Consider the following 20,881-nt stretch of genomic DNA (forward strand, 5'->3'; position numbering starts at 1 on the left):
ACTTTCATTTGTTCATCATGATCCATCAACATGTATGATGGTTCTTGCACCTGGCCAGTGAAAAGCCCAAGACTGTTCCTCACAATGTATTCTGCCTGGTACATATGTTTCAATGTGAGGGGCAGCTCCTCCACTTCTACCTGTTCCTCCTATGATAAAGTAAAATACCATAAATTAAGACTACACTACAACATAAGATGTTTTGGGTCTTTCAAAAGGGGCCTAAAGACATATTTTCAGCATAAATTAAATAGTTATGAGTAATGGTTTGTATATTATTGTATTTTCATTAGGCTATTAATTGCGAACCTTTGTATTGTTTTTATTTGTAAGACACTTTGGACAAAAGCATCTGCTAACTCATATAAACCATAACATGCACAAAGTAAATACAGGTAGGTCTCACAAAATTAGAATATTTTGGATGTTTTGTCAATTTCAATAATTCAAATGTAAAACGTGAAACTCGTACATTATATAGATTCATTAGACACTATGCGAAATATTTCTATTATGCGTGTTCATTTTGATTACTACGGCTTATATCTAAAGAAAACCCAAAATTCAGTATCTCACAAAATTAGAATATCACATACAACCAATAAAAAAACAAGAATTTTTAGTACAGAAATGTCAGTCTTCTGAAAAATATGTACACGTATATGCACTAAATACTTGGTTGGGCCTCCGTTTGCTTGAAATACTGCATCAGTGTGACGAGGCATGAAGGCAATCCACATGTGGCACTGCTGAGGTGTTATGGAAGCCTAGGTTTCTTTAAAAGCAGCTTTCAGCTCACCTGCATTGTTGTATCTCGTACCTCCGATCTTCCTGTTGGCAATGCCACATAGATTCCCTTTGGGGTTCAGGTCAGACGAGTTTGCAGGGCAATCAAGCACAGTGACTCCTTGGTCATTAAACCAGGTATTGGTACTTTTGGCAGTGTGGGCAGGTTCCAATTTCTGAAATTCTGGATATTTCAGTTTATTTTTTATTAATTTGCAAAAACTTCTACAATTCTGTATTTTTCTGTCACTATGGGGTACTGAGTGTAGATTAAGAAGAAAAAAAATTAACAAATGTCTCTAGGAGATGGCTGCAATGTAACAAATGGTGAAACATTGACCACGTTTACATGCACCCTCTTAAATAATGGGATTTTAGCAATATTGCGATTATACTTTACCTCGTGTAAACACAATACTTAATGTGATTAAGCTCATAATGGCATCAACTATAATCGTATTAAAACAGGTGGCGTACGCCGTTTTTAAATCGCAGTATGCGGCCATGTAAACACTTTAATCGCACTAACTGAAGTGCGCGTGTGTTTTTGTCATGCACCTTAAGCGCGTATTCATTTTAAACTTGACAGAGTTCAGGGAAAACTTCCTAATGTCAACACGACTCACTGTCAGCAGTCTGCCTTCATCCAGAAACAGCTCAAATAACGTGACAGCAGTGTATAAAACTGTTACAAGCACCGACATAATATTTCTGTCTTCATCACGGCACAGAATAACAAAATACGTCCATAAGAACCCGTTTGTTATTTAATGTACGTAAATTAAAACAGTGGACAGTATATGAGTTCATCATTTGTGCTCTGCATTGGGCTATGTGTGAAAAATCAGAAAATAAAAACTGCATGTAGGAGTGAAGAGGTTTGCTCCAGTCATGTAAACATCTTACTGCGATTAACTCTGATCATTGGAAATAATCGCATTATTGGTGTACATGTGAATGTATTGTACAATGTATTGGCTGTGAATACTTTCCGGATGCACTGTAATGTATGTGCACAATTTTTTTTAGCCTGTGTGCACTAAATGTATCCTGTCCGAAATGTTTTCTTATATACCTTAAAATGTAACACCACTTGACCCATGGTGAAATGCTGTTTTGTCTCACTATACACAGTGTACTGTATATGGTTGAAATGACAATAAACCCACTTGACTTGAACTGTTTGTTACGATCTTCTATTTTTGAATATATCACGTGACGTAACATGTTGTATAAATCTATATAATGTATCAGTTTCAAGTTTTACATTTAATTCAGTAATTCACACACTTTTCCACAATATTCAAATTTTTTGAGACCTACCTGTATAGAATGCATACGTGCAGATGGTAGTCTGGTTAGTTTGGCCATACCTTGACTATTTGGGGTCGAGAAATCCTATAAATAGGTGGTAGGATGCCTGCCATCAGCTGTTCTGCCTCCTCTGTCCAGAAGGCAAAGCGCTGCCCGAAGTTCTGCCCATGCCTATTCAAAAGTATGGTACTTTTAATGTAGCATAATTGTAAAGCAGACCAATGTTTTACTGCTTGCAATGTGTCCTACCTTGCGATTGAGAATTTCTCCAGAATCTGGAGACACCACCACTTCCGAATAGATGGTATGTCAGTCTGTAATATACATGTAATATTGGAGTCTTGCATTGTTTGTTTTTTAACATTCTTTGATACATACACATTCCATGAATTACAACTTACGTCCAAAAAGTGAAACATGGCACCAGTACAGATGCAGAGGGCATACTGTTAAAGAGAAAAATAATGATTACGGAGATTTAGGACAAACAGGAAAAATTTAGAAGAAATTGTATAAGTTTACCATAAGCATGAATATCCCACAGCTCTGTCCATCTGACTGAACTGGAAATGGCTGAAAATTAATATACAGTTACTCAGATGTGATGTTGACAACCATATATAGTGTCCGCTGAGCAAAATGAAATGGCAAAATTACATAGTAAGCAAAGTTACATCAAAATCTTTGCCCGTCTTCTCCACCCACGGTCCATTAGCCACTGCTTCTGCAAGTTGTCTGGAAAAAAATTATGCAAAACTGAATCCATAGAACAAGGTTTTTTCCTCAATCCTAAAGCCAGAGAACAAGGCTTTTACTCAAACCTGAAGCCAGAGAACAAGGCTTTTACTCAAACCTGAAGTCAGAGAACAAGGCTTTGCCTGAACAGGATATCAGTCCATTTCACTCAGTTTGATCTGTATTTGTTAAGGCTGTTACACAGTGTCATCAGACTGAAGATTTTCAGAGTGTTGTTCAGGCGTAACTGGATGAAAAAAAAAAAATGTAGAAAAAGCCCCCTATTATGTATTAACTTTAATTCCCATAGTAGCATGTAACTACATGCACTTTCTGTTCTCTGTGTTAGCCTTAATCGGTCACAGGTCAAACCTTGCTAATGTCCTCTGCTTATGTGTTTCAAACCTAAATATGGTTCGGTATTTCTCATCTCCAAACCCATTTGGACATAATGAGTCCAGAAAAATAGCCTCCTTCTTAGCAACTAATAACACCTGTGAAGAACATACCCTATTAATGTCAGCTATAGGGGCACCAACTGGTTTGAAAATAGAGGAAAAACTAAAAAACAATGTAACTGTACACAAAGCATGTAGTGGCTTGCTGTTTGTGACCCCCTAGACCATGCTGGCAAAATGATGATATCTTTAGATTCCACATTGTCCTATGAAAAAAAAAAACTATGTTCAGATCTCCTTGGACATATCTTCACTTAAAGAGGTGTATCTGCTGGACTTGTCAACACATTATGCAACTTACCGGCAAACTATGTTCCCTTAGTTTCCATTTAGGGACTTCAAATAGGTCAGCAATGTGGACATCCATTCCCTGAATAAAATTGTATGTCTGCATTTCATATACATATATCTCACAAAAGTGAGTTACCCCCCCTCACATTTTAGCAAATATTCTGTTATATCTTTTCATGGGACAGCACTATAGAAATGAAACTTGGATGCATCTTAAGGTAGTCAGTTTACAGTTTGTTATGCAGTATAGATTTATTGTCCTCTGAAAATTACTCTATATACAGCCATTAACATCTAAACAGCTGGCAACAAAAGTGAGTACACCTCACAGCGAATGTCCTAATTGTGCATAAACTGTCAATATTTTGTGTGAGTACCATTATTATGCACTGCCTTAACCCCTACAGACTTGAAATTCACCAGAGCTGCATAGCTTTCTATAGGAATCCTCTCCCAATCCTTCATGATGACATCAGAGATGGTGGCTGTTACACTCCTTGCTCTCCTTCACCTTCCACTTTTGTTACCAGCTGTTTAGACGTTAATGGCTGTATGTAGAGTTATTTTTAGAAGACAAAACATCTATACTGTTATACAAGCTGTACAGCAACTACCTTCAGATGCATCACAGTTTCATTTCTATAGTGTTGTCCCATGAAAAGACAAAGTATTTGGGAAAAATGTCAGAGGTGTACTCACCTTTGCACAAATTTATGTGTAAGTCATCAAGGTAAATACAAATACATACATGTCTCCTGTCCTGGCTGCCTCCTCTACCAGCCTGAAGCACGCATTCCCAATCTGAAAGCACAGAATGTTTTGCATAATTACAATAAAGGAATTAGAACCATCCAAACTCTTTACAGCAATATCCACTTTTACATTGCTCTCCACCTGTTCATCTAGCCCCAGGCTCCAAAAGTCCTCCCTTTGAAGACAAACTGGGCCATCCAGAACAACAATTTCTTTTGCTGGATGTGTTCTGTCCAGCACATAGGTCAGCTAGAAATAAAAAAATATCCCTGTTAGGAATGAGCAATCATGCATTTATTATTTAAAGCACACCAACAAGCTGTGCATGTGAACTATCCAGTTTAGTTTGGCACTCACTACTTGTTCTTGCTGAGGACACAACCTCTTGGAGACAACCTCTTGGACCACAGTGGACCTTTATTGGCATCGTTTTGGCTGCCCTCAGATTTATGGCTATGATCTACACAACAGGAAAGTAAATACTAATCGTCATTGTCAAGAGTCATGTTTATATTTGCTATGTCACCAAGTAGGATTATTACAATACCTTGTGGCCGAAAGTAGGGCCTTAGCTGCGCAACATTAACTTTCTGTATTTTCCCTAACATAGCCACACTTGCCACACCCTTCTCGGTCAGGGATGTGAGGGTGAATGGCCCTTGGTGGAGATCCTGTAAACAATTTCCCTTCTTCATCTTCTTTTTGGGCTCCCCAATTAGGACCGCGTCCCCTGCCTTAACTTGGGCAGTGGTGGCTCAGTGGTTGAGGCTCAGGGTTACTGACCAGAAGGTCAGGGGTTCAAGCCCCAGCACCACCAAGATGCCACAGTTGGGCCCTTGAGCAAGGCCCTTAACTCCAGGTTGCTCCGGGGGGATTGTCCCTGTAATAAGTGCACTGTAAGTCGCTTTGGATAAAAGCGTCTGCCAAATGCATAAATGTAAATGTGAGCACTGACAAACCCCTTTCCTTTTCTTTGCCTCAAAAGCCTTTTTTTGTTTCCCCTGTGCCTTTTCAATGTTTTTTCCGTACCTTAAAGATAAGAATATATTACTATGCAAACATTCTTATTAAAATTGAACATGCCATCCACACAACTCTGAACAAACCGTTTCATTGAGGGCCTTGACTCAAGCTAGTTTTAACTCCAGCTCCTCCTCTGGGTCCGCCAATTCAAAGGCAGCGTCTGTCTCACAGACATTTAATGCCTGTGGTAGACGGGGGTGCCTATTGTACATTAAAAAGTACGGGCTGTACTTGGTGGATCTCTAATTTGAAACTAAATGTTTTGCATCAAATCACAAAATAAAACTCTTAAAACATGTATGCAATATACGTTATCTAGTCATTTTGAATATTAACCTGTTTTGCAGTGTTTATTCCATAAACTATGGCCTGCAAGTGGATGTCCCAATCATCATGGTGCTGATTAACATATTTTCTGAGAGTCCTCTTTACATTTTGATTAGTTCTCTCATCCTTCAACATAGAAAGGAATTACTACATGCACTTTAGTATACATTGGCTAAAGTTGACTTTACTGTTTTGCGGGATGTCATGATGGCACACTTACTTGGCCGTTTGACTGTGGATGGTATGCTCTTAAATTGTATTACTTTTGTGTCGTTATTTTGATCTAGAATAGGACATAATTGTGTGGATGTCAAATGGATGTCATGTTTTGACATCAGTTTGATTTTTATATTTGACCTGATTTTTGACGTTAATTTGGGTCATGATGGATCTAGACCTGGGGTAAATGAATATTATTTATATTATCATATGGATTAAGAGAAAGGCATGGAATACGATTCATTAAACTGAACAGTAGGTGGCGGCATGTGTTCATGATACCATCCGCCAATAAAAGAAAAAGAAATCAGCGTCTAGTCTTGTTGAAGGTTTCTTGGACTCACCTTTCGCTCTACTGCTGTAGAAAACTACTTTTCAGTGTGTTACTTCCCGGTTATCAACACACACATATTATGTGTTTGTAAAACTGATCTATATATAACAGGATTGCTCATAGAATTCTAAACTGCCAGCAGTAGGTGAAGCTACCGGAAGTGCTCTGGCGGCCATTTTACTATTCCCTACCGACAGAGAGCATCGCGGCAAGTGCAGCATTTAACCGCGAAACAACACTCACTTAAGGATGTGGCTAAAGTGCCCACAGTTTGTAATTTATACAGACTATGTACCTATTAAGCACAAATTAGACGTTATCCCCACGTAGAGTGGACATAACGATCATAATCTTTAATAATCAAAAGTGAAAATACAACAACAAAGTGTATTAATACCCCTTTTTAAAGTAAAAGTATCCAATAGCGACATCTGCAGATTGTTACAGGATGCAATGTTTCTCTGCCTTCATAGTTTAAACCTGAAAAAATTGTTGATAATGTTGATTATACATCTACATAATTTGCCAACATTATTAACTCTATTAATTTTTTTTTTTTTACTAGATTATATAGTAAATGTGAACTAATTTAAGCAAAGTTCATATGCAGTATATGTGTGTGTGTGTGTGTGTGTGTGTGTGTGTGTATGTATATATGTATATATATATATATATATATATATATATATATATATATATATATATATATATATATATATATATATATATATATATATATATATATATTACACATACACACACACATAAATTAATTTACCTTTACTTAATGGAATTATCCATTTGCATTCATTTCTGGAATATGTACATACCAGCTTGTGAGCTTTTAATTATTTCAACAATCCCCTGATCTTTTTATATCATAGTTAGAAATAAGTTTATTGACATATGCACACTCAAGGAATTCATACATATTTGTTCAATGACAAAAGCTTCCCAAGTACAGTGTAAAATGTACTTAAACTGAACAGTACACACTAAAAAATGATGGGTTAAAAATAACCCAACTTGGGTTGTTTTATAACCCAACTGCTGGGTCACTATTGCATCAGTCCAACAGTAGTTAATTTGACCCAGCAAGATGGGTTGGTTATTTTTAACCCAACAGATGAGTAAAATATTCTACCCAAATGCTGGGTCAAATTAATTACAATTCTGGGTTGATTCAACTACATATTTGTTATATAGTGTACCCAAATGCTGGTTCAAATTAACCCATATGCCAGATTAATTCTAGCACATTACAGTACAATTGAAGAAAATAAATGGCAATAGACTACCCATAGCTATAAAACTGTTAAACTACAACCCTAGAACAAAATACATGCTAGATTTATGCATATATTATGCAATAAACACTTAAACCATACAAAAACAAAACAACAATGGAATCTTTGAAACAAAATATTTTATTACTTTAATATCAACAATATAGTGGAACTGGTGCAGTTAATATCACTTAAGTAGGAAAACATTCAATTATGAATGAACTGGCTGAACATTTAACAGTCAACGGGAGCCATTAGCTCTACTTGCAAGCAAGTATTCTACTGTGAATAAACTTGACCATTTTAGATTCCCCTCCTGGCATGTCATATATAACAGTCTGTATGAATTCCCAGACATGTTCACACTGCTTCGGGTATTTTACGTCAAAGACATAGAATGCCTTAAAGCAGACATCAATGGCCTGAAGCAGTGTTTCTTGTTCCAGGGCCTGTCCAGCTATTATGGCAAAGGCCTGAAATGCACTCTGCTCATTTCCCAGCGTCAGGATGTGGGGGTATGGCTTGCATGCCTTGGCCTCATGGAGGTACTCCACCATGTTTATTCCAGGCTAAAAAGAAAGAATACAAGAGAGCAAGTGAGAGAGTGCGAGTGAGTAAGGACCAAATGTCAACCGACTACTATAGTTGAATTAAAATATAGACATTGTGAGGACCATTTTCCTGGTCCTCACTAGATAAATTATTGTTTTATGATAAAGTCTAGTTAGCTTTACAATTTGGAAAAGATTTAGTGCATCTCTAATTCAAAAAGTTGAACTGTAATAGTCTACATTTCATTGCACATAATGAAATATTCCAAACCTTTTTTGATTAAGTCTTGATGGTTATGGCATACAGCTCACATTACAGAAAACTATTTAAAAAAGAATTCAGACCTCAATTGACCTAAAAATCCATAAATCAATTGATGATCTATCATTACAATAAACATGCTCAGAAAATGCGTGTGGCCCACCTATCTGACTATCCTATCTGGTCGATAGGCAGCCGGGTTAGGTGGTCAGATAGGTGGGCCCGAACTGCCCAGGGTGCTTTGATAGTGACCAACGCGTTGTAGGCTTGTAAAACGGCTATTTTCAGAATACTGTCAGGCTATATTTGATGCCTGTCCCCAAAAGTGTAGTAAAACAAACCTGGATATGCATGTGTGCGTGCACACATTCTTGAGCTCAGATATGTTTATAAAATGAATAAAGATTCCCCTTTAGATGTGCTTGAGGACTTACAGGCTTATGGTCGATGAAGGCCAAGCTGCATTCCTGGATGGTGTGGCGAACCACTTTCGCATCATGGCCACGGCCAGCTTTGTATGTTGTAGGTGGAAGCAAGGCTGGCAGCTGCCTAAGGGCGAGATCCCCAACGCCATCTGTAGGAAGACTAGGTGTCAATACGATGTGGAATTGCATACCTGTGATTTTGTCATTCAATATCAAACTAAAATAAAGCCGATTTCCGCGCAAAATAAGCGGGGCTTGCATGATTTCATAATCCCCGCAATTTCATCGCATAAAATTGCATAAATATCCCGCATATTCCATCGCATTTTTTAAGAAAAAGTGCCGCATAATCAAAGATTTTTGCCCGCAAAAATCACAAAAAAAACTCAGCATTTTTCTGGGCTGGTTAATGTTATTAGGTACACTAGTACTGCTGTGTTGACTCTGCTGTGAAAACTTGGAATTTTTAGTACCCAATTAACATAAAGAGGCTGACAAATTTATTTAACTCTATTCCTATGATGATGTCACTCACTATTCTCAGAGCTCATGTTGTTTTTCACTGTGTAACATGTTCGAGAAGGCTGTGAATTGTTCAAATACAAGTGTTAATAACTAAAGCAAATGTACACTTTTTATTTTAGTTAGCTACAGTAATTATAGCGGCCAAAATGATGTGAAATTGCACTGCTACTGTTGCCCACCCACATAAGCCCCCTAAAACCCCTGGGAAAACTCTGCATTTACAAGATCTGCAGACAAGAATATATTACCTGGTGTTAATCCATCCAGGGGCAATGTCAGCTTCCCCTCCTGTCTTGCCAGGAACAGGATCTTGTCAGCATAAATGGGTAGCCACGTTTCAAACAATTTTGAAGCAGCATCCCCATGCAGGACAAGAAAGTCCTGTGCAATCTATAAAATGGAAATTTTACATTTTTAAAACCAATTCAATGTGACACACTAATAAAAGGTTATAAACAATGCATCCTCATATGTAAGATCATATTTCCCTATACCTACCATGCCTTTGATCATTAGGCGAGGGAACTCTTCGAGGATCTGATCGATGGTCCAATTGTTGTCCCTAATCCACTTGGCCCTGTAGACTGCCGTGTTCTCCATGTAGGACTCTATCTGGCTGAGGGGCTGAGAATTGTTTCTCAACCATTCTTTAAGCTGTGATGCACGTTCGTCTGATATGGTACATTCTGTAAAAAAGAACAAGAAAGTTGTCAGTCACTGAAATATGGATGTTTTGCTTCATCCAATAATTTTTCAGTTTAATAATTACCTGGTATAGGAGCCCTTGCAAGGGCGCCATCATGTGGCGTTTGTGGTGGTGTCGGTGCCGTGCTTCGCGGCCTGCTGGTTGATCTCAGCCGTTTCCTGACGTTCCGCAGCCTTTCCTCCAGGAATCCAGTGGCTGGCCGGTGGCTCCGTCCTGGGGTGTACCATATTTCCTGCCAAGAAATCTAAATCTTTAATGAATAGAGATGAGGCATGTTTGACTTTGACAGTGTGGGCTACGGTTAGAAAAGGGTTTGTCTGTATGTCCTCAGAGAAGATGATCAATTATTGTTCCTGCTGCTTAGTGCATAACAGCAGGCATCAAACAGCACAGAAGCATTTCTAGGAGGACTGAGATGTATTTTGTCTGTTAACTGACTGTTTTAGCTTTTAAGCTCAATTTATGCTTCTCCATGCTCCGTTGGCACTTCCAGCCAAATTTTGCCACATATAAGGCCTCAAATTCCCTATTATTTATTTAAAAATTTTTTAAAGGACCTGCGGGACAATAATTTTCACATGTACAAACCCTATTGTGTATTCTTTGGTGAGGATTCGCCAGAAACAGGAGATCTACATTGGAAATCTAGCAAAAACAGAAGGGGGCCTGGTATAGAGCCCTCGGCTAACTCTAGTTAACCAAGTTTAAATTGAAAATCAAATTGGATTGCAACCTTAAAAATCAAACTGAATCAGTTTGAGGATCATGACAACCCAAATAAATATCTCAATGAAATTTTTCAAAAAACACTCACGCAGCCACTGCTTGATGAGTCTTTCAAATAGGCAAATGACTGAACCAAACCCGATGCAAGTGCCCTTTTGATATCTGATGTAGGACTGTAAAACAGAAAAAAAAAAAAATCACACATCACACAGGTAAGATTTAAATGGATAGTTTGGATGCCTTATTCAATATAAAAAAATAAAGTACTTCAATCCAAACTTCTCAATGAGGTACGACACCAAGATACGGACGAGGAGACGTCTCTGGCTAGTTGTGATGACATTATCTTCATCAAGGCTCTCAACAATTTTCTTGCCATCATGTAAGCCTGTAAGAATCTGCCGGACATCCTGAGAAAATTGCAATAAGAGACATTGCAGATTTCTTAATTTTTTTTAAGTGAAGGGTGATATGAATTCAAATCGTTATCACCATTATTTCAACCTTTGCCTTGATTTCAATTAATGAACTTTAAGCTCACAGGGCATCAAAATGTGTTGTAAGCTCGTATAGAGTTATTTTCACTCTTTTCAAGCACCACCATTGTACAGCAAAATATAACATAGGGCTTAAGGTGCAAATCAAATGAATTTAGCTGATTATAAGAAAATTACTATTTCTTATCCAGGTGGATTTGCCAATTTAAGAAAAAAAACATCATGATCAATCAATATACACAAGATACATTCAGTTTTGTTTCTACATTTTGGCTTTGATTAATTTCCCAGTCTAGTGTTGATTAAACAAAGTGACACCCAAGTCTTAAAGTGGAACTTATGAACTGTGGAATGATGTGTATAGTCTGTATCAGCTGATTTACTGGTACCACAGCTGCTGCTTGTTCCTCCATGGGGTTTGGAGGAGTGGCAGTTGGTGTGACATCAGAGATTGTAGGTGGGATAGCAGGCACAACAGCAGGCTCAAACTATGCAGAAAATCCAGGTCAATATAATAAACAGTGGCAGCCACCTAGAATAGCTTACTAAGCATCAGTAATGTAAACTCCTGTATAGATAGTGAACAAGGTGACAGATGGGGTGGGAGTCAAGATATAAAACTGTGCATGTATTTGCCAAATTAAACTAGTGGACTCAGAAGACTGCATACAGTATGCATGGTGTGACGAATGTGTACTGGCTGGCATTCTCACAGAATGTATACTGTAGCGAACTCTGGGCGGTATATGAGGCTACCTAACAGCTCTGCCAATTGGAGCTGCCCCTCTTGGTGTTGCGGTTAGGAAACATGCATGGGTACCCGGGTTTGAGAACAGTGGGGTGCACTCCCAGCCATTCTTTACAATAGATTTGGAAAGAGAGTGCACATCGTTTCAGACACAAAACCACTCAGAAATTCTTCACCCAAGTGCCCTGTTTTTAGGTGTAAAAGGTGACACGTTTCCTTTCTTGGACCATGCAGGTGTCTTTAAAAAAGTGACTTCTAAAACATAACAGTGGCAGTGACTAAGACTGTATATGGAGCAGATAGACATTAAGTGATTAAACTGAAAAATACTTACAGTACAACTTATAACATCCCAGTAGTCATTTCAAGAACATCCAATTAGTTTGGTAACGTCATCCCATGCCAGAAGTAGTGCTTCCCATCCCATTAGTTCGGTAACGTCATCCCATCCCAGAAGTAGTTCTTCCCATCCCATTAGTTCGGTAATGTCATCCCATCCCAGAAGTAGTTCTTCCCATCCCATTAGTCCAATACTGATCATCTGCAAGCAATGGACACTTTACGCAGCATGTATGGCTAAAAACTAAACTAATATGGCGGACAATGTCAAGCTAGGCCGTTTCAACATCTATAAACCTGTCAAAATACTATTTACAAGTGTCATACACACAAACACCTGGTGGCAGTCAGCTGATTATCTAAAAAAGTCTATAGCGCAGGGAAATGTATAAACTGTCATCATCCTCTTTGTGCGACTTGACTGCATGGATGGTGTGGGCGACAATCTGAAAGCCAAAATAATTTGTCGGCCGAGAGACTGAATGGGGGAAACTCATTGCCAGACGCACTTGCTCAATGAACCTGAATCCAAAGACTGCGTTTTGTAGATTTATTTGTGTTAGAAATGAACAAGGTTGTGTGTCCAATACATTCCATAGTAATTGTTTCACTGATATACGAAATGGTGTCCAAACGGCATTAAACAACGTTAGAAGTGTTCTACAGCGGTCAACAAAATAAGACTTCCCCCGTCACCCCCTCTCTTCCTCCCGAACCCCACAGGTGAGAAGATAATATAGTCTCACTTCCTCCACCACCACCAGGTGCCTTAATTACCGTAAGTAACCAAAAGAATGTATTCATAAAATAAAACAATACCAGCCTCTTACATTCCGGCCCCTAATTATTACAGCTATCACACAGTAATAATTACACATACGTTACACATGCAGGGGAAAGAAAAAATAAGTAAAAAATTATTAATAGTCCATCATAAATTAAGCCAATCTTCGGGGCTTCTCTCAGACGAAAAAAGTCAAATAAAATAGTCCAGTCAATTCAGTCAAAAGTCAAGTACAGTAATCAGGATTCAGCTGACTCCTGAAGAAGGCAGATCTTGGTCACAGGCCTGCATATATGGTTGGTTTGGGTCTTGATCCAGACTTGTCTCACAAGTCCTCTTCTGTCTGGCAGCACTTCTGTTATCCTTCCGATGATCCAGGAGTTGCGAGTGCAGAATCATCCACTACAAGAATGATGTCTCCAGGAATGAAATTCCGCTTGATCTTGGTCCATTTTTGTCGTTCCTGCAGTTGTGGTAAATACTCCTTAGTCCACCTCTTTCAAAACAAATCAGCCATGTATTGGACTTGCTTCCATCTTCGCCGTGCATACATGTCCTCTTTCTGAAATAGTCCGGAGGTAAACATGGTTTAGTTTTGAGAAGCAGAAGGTGGTTCGGAGTTAATGCTTCCAAATCGTTGGGATCTGTCGATTCCTTGGTGATAGGTCTACTGTTGAGAATTGATTCCACTTCACAGAGCACTGTGCAGATTGCTTCCTCGTCCAGACTTTGTGTCCTTAAAGTAGAGTTAAGGACCTTTCTAACAGAACGAATCAACCTCTCCCATGCTCCTCCATGGTGTGATCCAGTGGGAGGGTTGAAAGTCCATTTAATTCCTTTTAACGAGAGTGCATCATTGATCTGTTCCAAGTTCCATCCTTCAATGGCTCGTCTCAACTCACGCTCTGCGCCAACAAAGTTGGTACCATTGTCTGACCGCAACTCTTTGACCTGTCCTCTTCTGGCGATGAAGCGCCGCAGTGCATTAATGCAGGAATCTGTGTCCAATGATGAGGCAACTTCGATGTGTACTGCTCTTATCGCCAAACATGTGAAGATAACTCCATATCTTTTTACAAGACTCCTACCACGCTTAACCTCGAACGGACCAAAGTAGTCAACTCCAACATGACTGAAGGGAGGTTCTTCTGAAGAAACTCTGTCTTCAGGCAAATCTGCCATCTGCTGTTGACCTGCAGCTCCATGTAGCCTTCGACACACCACACATCTTGCCAAGATCTTCCTTATGGAACCGCTAACACCAGGGATCCAATATCTCTGGCGTAGTCTTGACAACATGTGATTTCTACCTCCATGGCCGACCTCTCGATGAGTATGTTGTAGAATGAGGTCAGAAATATGAAGATCTTTAGCTAATATGGCAGGATGTTTCGACTCTTCAGGCGTGGCAGCCTTACTTAGCCGTCCTCCGACTCTTAAAACACCATCTTCCAATATTGGATTGAGTTTGAATACATGGCTGTTTCTTTTTACACCTTCCCCCTTTTGGAGGCAGGAGAACTCTTCTGAGAACCTTTTTCTCTGACAAAACATAATTATTTCAATTTCAGCTTCTCGGATCTCTCTCAATGAAAGATAACCACAGCAGAGCTTATTCTTGAAATCACACATATCCTTGGTGAGGCCATTTTCCTGTTGAGTTGTATTTGACACAGACCGAGTAAGACATGCAGTGACCTCCTTCGTTCTTCTGAGATTCAGAAACAAAGCTTTGAATCTTAGGACCCAGCCCATCACTCTTGTTAGACGTGTCCAAGATGAGGTACGATTGATCAAACAAGTCATGGTGTCATTTTCATCCCTAATTGTAGAGACTCCAATTGCAGCTGACACCTTGACCTTCCCGTCTCCAGGTGGAAGCTCCTGCAATTCATCTGGGTTATCAGGCCAGTCTTCTTCTGTTTGTAAGAGAAATGAGGGACCGGAAATCCAAGTTTTATTATTTAGAAATGGTTCCGCCTTCGCACCTCTGGAGGCAAGATCTGCGGGATTGTGTGCAGTGTTCACAAATCTCCATTGAGATGCATCAGAAACCATGAGAATCTCTGAAACCCTGTTTGCCACAAAGATTCGAAATCTTGAAGTTTCATTCTTAATGTATTTTAATACAGAGGTACTATCTGTCCAAAAAACAGAGTCTTGAAGTTGTAGTCTTAACTCCTTTCTCCACAGTTTGTCCATACGAGCTGCTACAACAGCAGCTATCAACTCCATACGTGGGATAGTCACAGGCTTTAAAGGTGCCACCCTGGATTTTCCCATTATGAAGGCGCTGTGTATCTGAGAGTGTTCATTACGCAGAAGCAGATAGGTAACAGTACCATATCCTTCCTCACTTAGCGTCGGCAAAATGGTGCAACTGAGCAGTGGCTACTTCTCCAAAGTTCAGAGGTTTTAAACATCTTCTGATGCTAAAGCCTTCCAAATGATGTAGCTCCTTCAACCAGTCTATCCATTCCTGGGCAACCGCTACTGGTATGAAGTCATCCCATCCTAGCCGGCTCCAACACAGATCCTGGAGAATTCTTTTAGCTATAAAAACCACAGGAGCTAGGATCCCCAGAGGGTCGTAGAAAGAGCTAACGGTTGAAAGGATCCCTCTGCGGGTCAATGGTCTTTCCTGAATAGTTATGCTGAACATAAAGGTGTCGGACTGGATGCACCAACGCACTCCCAGTGCTCTCTCAACAGGTAGTGAGTCGTGGTCCAGATCCAGGTCTTTAACTTCCTTTGCTCTCTCCTCCTCAGGTATTGAAGCCAACACACTGCGACTGTTGCTTATCCATTTCGTTAGATGAAAGCCACCCTTGGCACAGATTGCTTTAAGGCCTTTATAGAGAGATATAGCTTCCTGTTCTGAGGCTACAGAAACAAGGCAGTCATCCACATAGAAACTGTACATGATGGTCTCAATCACTTGCTGGCTAAAGAAGTCTTTGTTGTCTTCTGCACACCTTCGTAGAGCAAAGTTAGCGCAGCTCGGAGAAGACGTTGCCCCGAACAAATGAACAATCAACCTGTACTCCTCCAAACACTGACTGAGGTCTCCACTGGACCACCAAAGAAATCTCAACAGGTCTGCATCCTCCTCTGGAATTTGAACCTGATGAAACATCGCCTCAATGTCAGACATCAGAACAACAGGCTCTTTCCTGAACCTGGTCAGGACTCCAATCAACATACTAGTCAAATCGGGACCATTCAGGAGTTGTGCGTTGAGTGATGCTCCTTGAAACGATGCTGCACAATCAAAGACAACTCTGATCTTTCCTTTCCTTGGATGGTATACCCCATGATGTGGGATATACCAAACCCTTCCATCACTGCGTTCCAGATCCGTGGTTGGCACTCTCTCTGCATAGCCACTAGATATAAGGTTATTCATACAAGCAGTGTAGTCCTTATGGAATAATGCGTCTCTGATAAACCTTCTCTTCAGGTTAAGGCTGCGTTGTTCTGCAATGTTACGATTGTTAGGCATGCTTACCTTTCTGTCCTTCAGAGGTAAAGCAATACTGTAATGGCCATCAACTAATTTCACAGTACTGTTAGCCATTTCTAAGAACCTGCGATCATCCCTTGAAAGTCCTAGCTGTTCCTCATGACTGCACTCTGGAAAGTCTGTCTTAAACTGTTGTTTCCAGAGTTCATCAAGTGTTACAGCAGAAATTCTGTTGATGGAAAATGCAGACTGATACACACCAGGTTCATCACAACATTCTCCACCAAGGGGTCCATTTACCGTCCAACCAAGCATAGTCTTGATGGCATACGGCCCTTCATCCACACTCGGATGATTTCAAGTGGTTCCAAAGCTCTGGGTACGTTCATGCCTATCAGAAGCTCCACATCTGTATCTATCTCAGGCAAATACACATGTTTCAAATGAGGCCATTTATGCAGATCCTCCTGTCGTGGGATGTTACTCCTATTTACAGGCATCCTAGGTTGTGTGAAGATATCTGGCATTTCACAGTACCAGCCACTGTCCAATCCAGCCACTTCCAAGTCCGATACAATACAACTGTCCACAATTCTCTCTTGGCCCATGGTGCGCAAAAGAATCTTTGTTTTTCTCCCGGAGAGATTCAATCTATCCATCAAACCCATTGTGCAGAAGGATGCTGAACTACCCTGGTCCAAAAAGGCATAGGTCTCCACTGTCCTTTGCCCACTCTTTGATTTAACCTTTACTGGTACGATGGCGAGCTTGAAATCTTGTTCGCCGGCCCCAGTAAGACCACTGGTTTGGACTGCAACCAAAGAACTGCCCACTGCACTCTCTGAGTTGCTCTTACCTTTCTCTGCATCTGCTCTTCTGTCCTTGTGGTGGATATGAAGCATACTAGGGTGCCTTGAGCCACACGTTTTGCAAGAGAGACGTTTCCTGCACTCCTTACTGATGTGACCAGTACACAAACAGCCAAAACAAACTCCATTCTTTTTCAGGAAATCAATCTTCTCACTTTGAGCTCTCTTCTCCAGCAGAGTACAAAACTCCAGCACGTGTCCACCTTCGCAGTACAGGCAAATCCTTTCAGGTAAATGTCCATCTTTAACCTTATGTTCTGTTAGTGTCTTTTCAATTGTAGTAGCAGCAGTGGCAAAGCTACTTCCCTTAGCCCCTGAGCGAAGTGATCTTGTCCTGCTGCCTTCTTTATTTGCCACCAACACTGGTACGTCCTGTAGATTTCCAAACACAGGATCGGTCATGATCTTCACTTGACGCTCCATAAAAGTCACAATATCAACAAATATAGCTCTCCGGCGATGCGTTTCCTGGATGCCACATGACACTGTTCGCCACTTATCTCTCAGTTTGTAGGGTAATCTTTTAATCACGGTGATCATAATGGCAGGTGTATTCAATTCACACAAACTATGAACCTCATCCATGGCATTGCAACATCCATGCAAAAACAGACTGTATGCATGTAAAGCCTTTCCATCTTCTGGCTTAATCACTGGCCACGAAGAGACCCTATCCAAATAGGCAGATGCTATCATATGCTCATTTCCAAAGTGTTCATGCAGTAAAGTCTTTGCCTTTGCATAGCCTGAGCCATCAGTCAAATGTTGACAGCTCCTGACAAGTTGTTGTGGTTGCCCCCTGGTGTACTGTTCCAGAAAATGCAGACCATCTTCAGCATTATCAGTCTTTTCCTCAATTACTTGTTCAAAAGACCGCATAAAAGCATGGTACTGTAGAGGGTCGCCATCAAATATTTGGATATTTCTTTTAGGTAGCGATAAAAGACATTGCTGATGCACTAGCATTGATGTTATCTCATTCTGTTTTTTCATTATAGACAACATGTGGTTCTGGTCACTGTTAGTGTTCGTGGAAAAGGACGTACGGACATCTCCATGATGAGACGCTGGAGACGGTGTTGTATTTCTTGGAATTGTGCTCTGTCTTATAAGCTCTAAGGGCCTCTGCTGGAGATGGATGGTATTGCCTGCTCCTTTCGGTTTTTGCCTTCCAACCTGTAAATCCACAATTTCCATTGCTGGTTTTCCCTTTTCATCCTTTTCAAGTTGTGGAACAAAAGTATCTGCATCAAGGTTAAGAGTTTCAACCTTTTTCCCCCTGTTCTTAAAATATGACTCCATGCCATTGGATCGGTGAGAAACAGCACTCCGCACACCAGATCCAGAGGTCCTTAAAACATTCAATTTAGCCACTGATGCAGCTATATCAGCTTTAAGCTGAAGTTGTTCCTTTTGTTGTCTTAGTTTCTCTTCCTGTTCCTCAAGAGAATGTTTTTCCTTCAGCAAACTTTGACGGGCAAGCAAAACAGCCATTTCAGCCTCTGCTCTTAGACGTGCAGATGAAGTAGTGGAAACATTTGATTTTGAACCTTGTTTTCTACTGCTTAGGTTTGATATACTGTCCCATGGCAATATGTCATCCTGGTCATCATGTTGAGAAGCTGGATGCCGTTGACCCCTTTTTACATCACCATGAATCCCAATTTCATCCCCTAACAGAACTTCCTGGTCACACTGAACGTTATGAGTTAGCTCTGAACGAGGCCTGTTGGTTTCTGAAATCCACACTCTGGCATCCTTAAAAAACCCTTGGCTGTATTCAGTGATGCTTGTGAACCATGCATTTTGTCTCTCCTGTTCATCAGGAGGGATTAAAGACATCAAAGACGTGTGCAATGCAGTGGCATTTTCAGACAATTGCAGCAGGACATCAAACTGTGCTTTAACTTGTGAAGCATTTTGATCATCTCTCATAAGCTCTTTGAGAGACAGTATCTGGCTCTTTAAGTTGCCTACTTCCTTTTTACGCTGTTTTTGAATTGACTCAATCCTGCTTGCCAGAGCCTTTTCAGTCAGAGTGATTTTTCTTTTCTCCATATTAGATGAAGTTGAACCAACCCTTGATCCACTCATCTTGTGCATACACACAAATGCAACTGAACATCGCAGTATGAATCCAACGCAAAGCCAACAACACCAATAGCCACAGCGATTACATGCAGGCACGATATAATAACCAACGCGCTAAAGCCACACCACACACACATAAGCCAGCTGTTTGCTCCAAACATAAACATGAACAGCGGCAATCGACCCGTTCCAAACAACAACAACACCAAACTTCAAGTGGCAGCAACCCTTTCAAACTACCATCCAAAACAAGCCATAACAGTACGAAACGCAGGTTACATACCACTGTTTAGTGCGATGATCTCAGCGCAGCCGCCGTTCTCCAGCATATTCAGATGGATCCGTGTGTGTGGTCTCAATGGCCGATCCCGTATCTCCGTGGGTGAATAACGGCCTTCCGTTTGCGTGGTTTCTTTTCCAAGTTTATCCTTATTTTGTTGACAAATGTGGGCGACAATCTGAAAGCCAAAATAATTTGTCGGCCGAGAGACTGAATGGGGGAAACTCATTGCCAGACGCGCTTGCTCAATGAACCTGAATCCAAAGACTGCGTTTTGTAGATTTATTTGTGTTAGAAATGAACAAGGTTGTGTGTCCAATACATTCCATAGTAACTGTTTCACTGATATACGACATGGTGTCCAAACGGCATTAAACAACGTTAGAAGTGTTCTACAGCGGTCAACAAAATAAGACTTCCCCTGTCACCCCCTCTCTTCCTCCCGAACCCCACAGGTGAGAAGATAATATAGTCTCACTTCCTCCACCACCACCAGGTGCCTTAATTACCGTAAGTAACCAAAAGAATGTATTCATAAAATAAAACAATACCAGCCTCTTACAGATGGGATGGTGATCAAGCAGCTCTCTCACATCTACAGCTGCCAAAACTTGAGTGGGAATCACACTGTATGCAAATAAATGCCTATCAAACCACTGTGTTTCCCACTTCTTTACAACAAGCATTATTGTTGGTGTATGTGACGTTTGCTCCAGTAGTAAAACTGATTGTATGACACCAAACTGAGGCTCCCCATATGGATCATAGGACAGGAATACGGTCATGCCTGCTCTATATTTAGTTCCCTTAAATGTAACCCAGGCTGGCACATACAATTCACTAAAAAGGGGAATACCTTCTAGACCACTTCGGATCTCTTTAAATCCCTCAATGTTGGCCAGAAATGTAGTGTACCCAAGACCAACTTCTGTATTGTGGCACAACACACTTCCACACAGGAAATTGTAGCACTGCATCATCTGATGGCGAAATGCCATGGTTTTACAAATGTTTCTGAAGTTGCAAGTTACATGGCTAACCTGTTTGAAAAATGCATGTCGAGCTTCAAATCTCATCGCCCAGAACTGC

General features: G+C 40.4%; 1 protein-coding gene and 1 long non-coding RNA gene across 2 annotated transcripts in view; both read right to left on the reverse strand.

The window, feature by feature from the left end:
- The window catches only part of LOC127628604 (E3 ubiquitin-protein ligase TRIM39-like), a 131,716-nt gene that overhangs the window by 62,575 nt on the left and 48,260 nt on the right, over positions 1-20,881 (reverse strand). The window lies entirely within an intron of this gene.
- Positions 2,349-2,857, reverse strand: LOC127628638 (uncharacterized). Its single transcript, XR_007968684.1, has 4 exons — positions 2,775-2,857; positions 2,623-2,673; positions 2,502-2,546; positions 2,349-2,414 (listed from the first exon to the last, which is right to left on the reverse strand). It is a non-coding gene; the product is annotated as an uncharacterized LOC127628638 (long non-coding RNA).

This window comes from Xyrauchen texanus, chromosome 35, assembly GCF_025860055.1.
Source record: "Xyrauchen texanus isolate HMW12.3.18 chromosome 35, RBS_HiC_50CHRs, whole genome shotgun sequence".
NCBI lineage: Eukaryota > Metazoa > Chordata > Actinopteri > Cypriniformes > Catostomidae > Xyrauchen > Xyrauchen texanus.